The 6954-nt window shown below is 44.2% G+C and overlaps 1 long non-coding RNA gene across 1 annotated transcript; it reads right to left on the bottom strand.

Annotated features, from left to right (window-relative positions):
* Positions 1-739: 739 nt before the first annotated feature.
* On the bottom strand, positions 740-6250 carry LOC143434211 (uncharacterized). The gene is made up of 3 exons (XR_013103550.1): positions 5920-6250; positions 2333-2458; positions 740-1153 (listed from the first exon to the last, which is right to left on the bottom strand). It is a non-coding gene; the product is annotated as an uncharacterized LOC143434211 (long non-coding RNA).
* Between the last annotated feature and the right edge of the window lie 704 nt (positions 6251-6954).

Here is a 6954-nt window from a genome sequence, read left to right as displayed (position 1 = left end):
TTATGTGTGGGTTAAAGATCAGCCTCTGATTTCACACCTCAAAAACTGTCTACTGTTTCAGGACAGAATTTCCCACTGGAACCTGGATCCATAAATCAGGCTAAACTGGCTGGCCAGTGAGCCCTAAAACCCTTCTGTCTCTATCTCCCTGGCACCGGGATTATAAGCATCTGACACCAGGCTCAGCTCTTATTTATTTATTTATTTGTTTGTTTATTTATTTATTTGTTTGAGTTTTTTATATTTATCACATAAAGCAAAAATGGAAGGTCTTAGAAGTAGAAGTGAGAAGATTGTTGCTCTCTGAATGATTCATTAAAAGTTCTTTGTTTTCTTTTTTGTTGTTAAATTTTTATTTTTAGAAAATGACAAAGCAAAAGTTTTACATGTTAAGAAGATATGCTGAGGTCTTTTTCATTAATTAATTAATTAATTTACATCCCAATGGAAGCTTCTCCTCCCTCCTCTCCTTCTAGACCCCTCCTCTCACCTCATCCCTCCCTCCCTTTCTTCTCAGAGAAGTGGAGACCACCCATGGATATCAATGCCCCTTGGCAAATCAAGTTGCAGTAAGACTAGGTGCATCATCTCCTAGTGAGGCTAAACAAGGCCTAGTTATCAGAAAGGGGTCCAAAGGCAGCCCCTGCTCCTGCTGAGAGAGGTCTTTCATGAGGACCAAGCTGTACGTCTGATATATCTGTGTGAGGGGACTAAGTCCATCCCATGCATCCTCTCTGATGGGCAGTTTAGTCTCTGTAAGCCCCTGTGGCCCAGGTTAGTTGGTTCTGTAGGTTAGCTTGTGGTGTCCTTGACCTCTCTGGCTCATTCCATCTTTCTTCCCCTTCTTTTACGGGAATTCCCTGAACTCCATCTAATGTTTGGCTGTGTTTTTCTTTTTTCTTTCTTTTTGTTTGTTTGTTGGTTTGTTTGTTTGTTTTTTGTTTTGTTTTGTTTTGTTTTGTTTTTCGAGACAGGTTTTCTCTGTAGACCAGGCTAGCCTCCAACTCAGAAATCCGCCTGCCTCTGCCTCCGCCTCCTGAGTGCTGGGATTAAAGGCGTGCACCACCACCAGCGGCTGGTTGTGTTTTTCTACATCTCTTTCCATTGGCTGTTGGGTGAAGCCTCTCAGATGACAGTTACGCTAGGATCCTGTCTGCAAGCATAGCAGAATATCATTAATAGTGTCATGGATGGGACAGGTTTCAAGTTGGGCCAGCCATTGGTTGGCCATTCCCTCAATGTCTGTTTCATCTTTATTTCTATACATCTTGTAGGCATGAAACATTGTGGGTCAAAGGTTTTGTGACTGCGTTGGCATCCCTCACCCTCCATTGGAAGTCTTGCCTGGTTGTTGGAGGTAGCCATTTTAGGTTCCATATTCCCTATTGCTAGGACTCTCAGCTAAGGTCACCCTCATAGATTCCTGGGAGTTTCCATTGTCCTCCATTTCTAGCTCAGACGATCACAGAGATTTACCCCTTACCCCCTACACACATTGATTCTGGTTCTCTCACTGCCCTCTCCACATTTGATCTCTCCTGTTCTCTTCCCTACTCCCTCCTACACGCAGACCCATTCCTCCGTCCATGCTGCCCACCCCAATTATTTTGTTTCTCCTTCTCAGTGAGATTCAAGCATTCTCCCCTGAGCCCTTCTTGTTACTTAGCTTCTTTGGGTCTGTGAATTGTAGCATGTTTACCCTGTACTTCATAGCTAATACCACTTAGAAGTGAACGCATACCATGTTTGTCTTTCTGTGTCTGGCTTATGTCACTCAAGATGATCTTTTCTAGATCCATCCATTTGACTGCAAATTTCATGATGCCGTTCTTTTTAATAGCGGAGTAATATTCCATGTTGTAAATGTGTCACATTTTCTTTATCCATTCTTTGCTTGAAGGACATCTAGATTGTTTCCAGTTTCTGGCTATTATGAATAAGGCTGCTATGAATAGTTGAGCAAGTGTCTTTGTGATATGTTGAGGCATCTTTTGGGTATATGCCCAGGAGTGGTGTAGCTGGGTCTTACAGTAGAACTATTTCCAATTTTCTGAGAAATGGCCAAATCGATTTCCAAAGTGATTGTACAAGTTTGAACACCCAGCAGCAATGGAGGAGTGTCCCCTTGTTCCACATCCTCACCACCATGAGCTGTCGTTTGCATGCTCAGCTTTTTTTCATGGAAATCAAACTCAGGCCCTCGTGCTTATGTGACAAGGACGTAACCATCTGAGCCATCCCCTCTGCCCTCACGGGATGCTTTTATAGAGAGCTTTGTATATACAATTTCTACTCATACACCAGTAGCCAGGGCTGACTCTCATTTACTCACCTTTATGCACACAAAGGAGAGACATGGCTGCTTCCTACGGGGTCAGAAAGCAGAAGCAGGACTGGTGAGCAGACATCTAGCCAGTGAGCCACAGCTTTATCACAGTCGGTATACACTGAAAAAGAACTGCATAATGCTATCATCTGTTTATGTTTTTTTTTTTCCTTTAACATAGAGTTCTACTAAGTAGCCAAGTTGGCCCTTAACCTAACCGTCTGCCTGTGTCTGCCTCCTAAATGCCAGGATTACAAACATGTGTCTCTCTATCCAGTTTATAAACTTATTTTTAACAAGTAACATGATACTGTGTATGCCAAGTATATTGTAAGTATTTTACGTGGATTATCTCATCTGATTTAATTTTGTAATAACAGTTCAGTGACATTTTGTAAGGATTATACAAGGCGAATGTGAGAGTGGCCGGCACCAATAGCTCATAGTTTACAGCACGTGGCTGTCACATTCCACACACACCGGACCTGCGGTGAGGTAGAGCACCTAACTATGGCCAGGACAGAGAGAGAGCCAGACATGGTGGCTCATGCCTGTAACTCTAGCACTTGGAAAACTGAAGCAGGAGGATCACAGTGAGTTTGAGGCTGGCTTGGACTACATAGTAAGTTCAAGGTTGGCCTCTACTCTAGCAAGACCCTGCCTCAAAAGAAAACAAAGAAAAACATCTATGGGTGATAGTGCACACCTGTGACCTTAGCATGTGGGAGGTTGAGGCAGGAGGATTACAAGTTCAAGATCGACTGCTGCAGCAAAAATTTGAGGCCACCCTGCACTATGTGAAAGTCTGTCTCAAAATAAGATGCTAATAACAAAAATAGACAGGAAGAGTGTTGGTTAACATACTGCTAGGCTACTCGAAGGGACTGAGGCCAGCAGCCAGTTGAGAAGCATGTAGCAGCAGAGTCTAAAGAGGACCCAGCCCTCTTCTCCTCCCACTGTTTCTCTCTGTGTTGCCATGTGTTCCCAGCCTGCCTCATTTTCTCTCTTTCTCACCTTTTCTATCTCTCCTTTCTCTACCTCAACCCCTTTTCCAGGTCCCTGCTCTCCTCTCTTCCCACAATAAACTGCCCTTTTATATTAGACCTGTCACATGACGTGATTTCTCGAGAGGGCACCTTTGCATGGGCCCGCCAGGTACTTTCTTACTTCTGTTGCTTTATATTTCATAACAAAGAGGATAAGTCCTTCGAAGACACAAAATGGTCAGCTTCTCATAACCAGGCTCCACCTCCTGTCACCCACCTACCAATAATGCCATTATATTATGTCTCTATCAGCATATTGGCTGATGGCATCAGAGCCCTGAAGGCCTAATTACTTCCATAAAGCTCTGGCAACTGGCAACCCATCCTTAAATGCACGAGCTTCTGGAAGCATTTTAGATTACAACCCATACCGAACATAGATAAAAAAAAAAAAAAAGAAAAGAAAAAAAAAAGAACATACTATCATACCATACCAGCATATCAAGCTGAATTTGCCAGAGTCTTCCATGAGAAGACCAAACAGTCATCTAACAGGCTATTGAACAGCATAAAGATCAGTATGCCTAAAATCTCTGATTTAACAGCCTGTTATCATCAATCTAATATGGAGTAGAAAGAAAATCTGGGTGCTGCCATGGTTTTTTTTTTTTTTTTTCTTTTTTTCCTTCCCCTGAAAAGTATTTTCCACTGGTCTAGACTGCACAGTTTGGCTGCTTGTCCAGTTCAGGTTGATGCCCAGCACATGGGTCTGCCTCTGCATGGCCTTCTGCCACCTAGGTGGTGCCCTTTGCCCTAATTTCTGTCCACTGTCTTACGAGTTCTCATCCAGCCTCTGCACAGGGCGGAGCTTCTGTTACACATCTGCACTCCAAGCCTCACATTTATGCTTGCCCTGTCACTCCCAGCCACCCAGAGGATGGATGCTGAAGAGGCTGCCAGAAGCTGATAAGGAACCATAACAGATTCTGACTGAAAATAGGGAAGGAAAGGCTAAGAAAGGGACAAAGCCAGTTGGCGGTCAAGGACAACGAGAGGCAGAGAGGAGGAAAGGGAAAGTCATTTTCAGTCCGCATAAATTTGTTTTCAAAAGAAAAATGCAGTCAGTTAACTGGACCTTAATCTGGAGCAGAGACACTCACGTGGAGAAATGCTCTTACCAAGTTCTCTCCACCATTGTGATAGGGACTCTTGATCAAGCTTTTCAACACGTTTTCCTGTAAGACTTTGAGAACCCAGTGACACACGGCCAAGAAATAGCACCACAGTCCCGATTCCCCAGTGGATTTGGGTGTAAACTGGTAATGTGGGCAGCTGAGACTCCAGTGGATGGCACCTTAGGAGAACACCTGTAAGATTCACCCACCGCGGCATGGTTGTATTGATTCAAGGTCAGGGAGCAAGTAGTCCACCATAATGAGCTGGGAATATTGACACTGTCTGCACAGAAAGCCATGCTACCTTGGAATTTGGCTCTGCTTTTTATCTAGTCAAAGGATGTACAAGAGACCTGGTGAAGTAATAATACACAGAATCTTTTCAGAGAAAGAAGGAAAGAAATGTCCCACCAAAAAGGCACTTATCGAAGGAGAAACTGTGCGAGTCTGTTTTCATCTTGCAGTAAAATTCCCTCTGGGGTATCAGGGTTAGGAGCAAGAGAAGACTCCAACAGGCACATGAGGGGCAGTCTCTGTTCATGCAAGCTGTGGCCTCAGATCTTACAGAACCCTCGCCTTGTCTGACCGCAGAACGCCTGCTGGACAAACCAATGTGTGCTTTGTTTCTGGACTTACTTGCTTTCATTTTAAGAAGTTTACATCATCCTGTGTCACTCGTGGTAGAGTTGATGTGAGCAGAGATATTCCCAGAGTGAGAACTCTTTAGCACATGATTGAAACTGACTGACAATGTGTACATTCTGTGACCCTGTCATATAGTCACTACTGGCGTCAGAGAATCCTGTAACAACTGCATGCATTGTATTGAGTTGAGCACATTAGTGTGCAAAGACATTGAGGGTTTTTAAGGTTTCTAATAATCAAAGACTTCTTTTGTAGCTTTTTTTTTTTTTTTTTTTTGACAGTGTCTTTGTAGCCCTGGCTGTCCTAGAACTTCCTATGTAGACCAGGCTGCCCTTGAACTCACAGTGATCCATCTGCCTCTACCTCCTCAGTGCTATAATTAAAGGCATGAGTTACCACGCCAGCACCTTTTTTTTTCTTGATACAACTTTGCCATAGTCCATAACAGCAGGAAAAATAAAATAAATGTTCGGGGGGGGGATCAACACACTTTATCTAAATGAAAATTATTCTTCTTCGTGACCTCGATTTTATGTATAAAATGTAAGGCCAACTCAAGAATCAGAAATTTGTCAGGAATTAAAGGACAGTGGCAACTCTCACAGCCAGCCTGAATGAATGAAGAGTGTCTTGTCTTCTTGCCAGATATGGTCGGTGTCCCTCAGCCTTTGTCTTGAAGGGATGAATTTAGTTAAGAGACAGGCCATTTAACTAGAAGTTTATTTCATAAAGCAGCCATTTAATTAGTAAAGATAAGCAGTGCAAGGCAGGGCATTGTGACACATACCTTTAATCCCAGCACTCTGAAGGCAGAAGCAGGTGGATCTCTGTGAGTTCGAGGCCAGCCTGGTTGACATAGTGAGTTCAGGACAGCCAAGGCTATGTACAGAGGCCTGTCTCAAAACAAAACAATAAATAAAGATAAGCAGAACACTCCAAAGATGGATTAGAGTGTGCCATCCCTAGTGAGGAGCAACCTGGTGTGTTTTTCAAGGTAGATTTTAAATAATTTTGGATATTTATGAGGTGAGTGTTGGAGCATCCAGACTCTTTAGGCCCCAAGTAGAAAACACTGTAGGGAAGCCTGGCCCTCAGCTCTGCAACCTGCAACCAGACCGAGTTCTACTGTTCAGGATCAAAACAACTAGAATTATAGCCTCGCTTCAAGCCAGCCCTGTCCTTTCTCTTATCCGGTCAGTCTGGTGACCTTCTGCCCAGCTGCAAGCCGTTTTAGTCACCTTCCTTGACACTGCCAACCTCTCTGACATGTTTTAACACAGGCATTTGCTTTTACCAAAACAGTTGTACTTGGTGGGGGGGGGGGGGTCACAAAGCAAGTAGAGACAAAGACAGAGGTAAGGCTGAGTTGAAGGAACGCTGAGTGAGGCATTAGGGATCTTTGGACCACACACACAAGGCAAAGGCAACACTGATGTGCATAAACCCTCAGCAAGAGTAGCTGCTGAGGAGGAGGAGGAGGAGGAGGAGGAGGAGGAGGAGGAGGAGGAGGAGGAGGAAGAGGAGGAGGAGGAGGAGGAGGAGGAGGAGGAGGAGGAGGAGGAGGAGGAAGAGGAGGAGGAGGAGAAGGAGGAGGAGGAGGAGGAAGAGGAGGAGGAGGAGGAGGAGGAGGAGGAGGAGGAGGAGGAGGAGGAGGCTGCTTTCCATGTGAAAGCTCTAGCAGCCTTATGGTTTGCCTCTCTTTCTATTCTCGTTCAAGGATCAAGTGTCTGGTTTCAACAAATCACTTTGCCCTTTACGTCTGTGTTTTTGTTATGAGCTCGCTTGATTTTTTTTTTTTTTCTGGCCACCAAGGTTCCTGTTG

This window comes from Arvicanthis niloticus, chromosome 13 (genome assembly GCF_011762505.2).
Source record: "Arvicanthis niloticus isolate mArvNil1 chromosome 13, mArvNil1.pat.X, whole genome shotgun sequence".
Classification (NCBI taxonomy): Eukaryota; Metazoa; Chordata; class Mammalia; order Rodentia; family Muridae; genus Arvicanthis; species Arvicanthis niloticus.
Note: the sequence above shows the minus strand (reverse complement) of the source record. Positions and strands in the feature narration are given on the sequence as shown.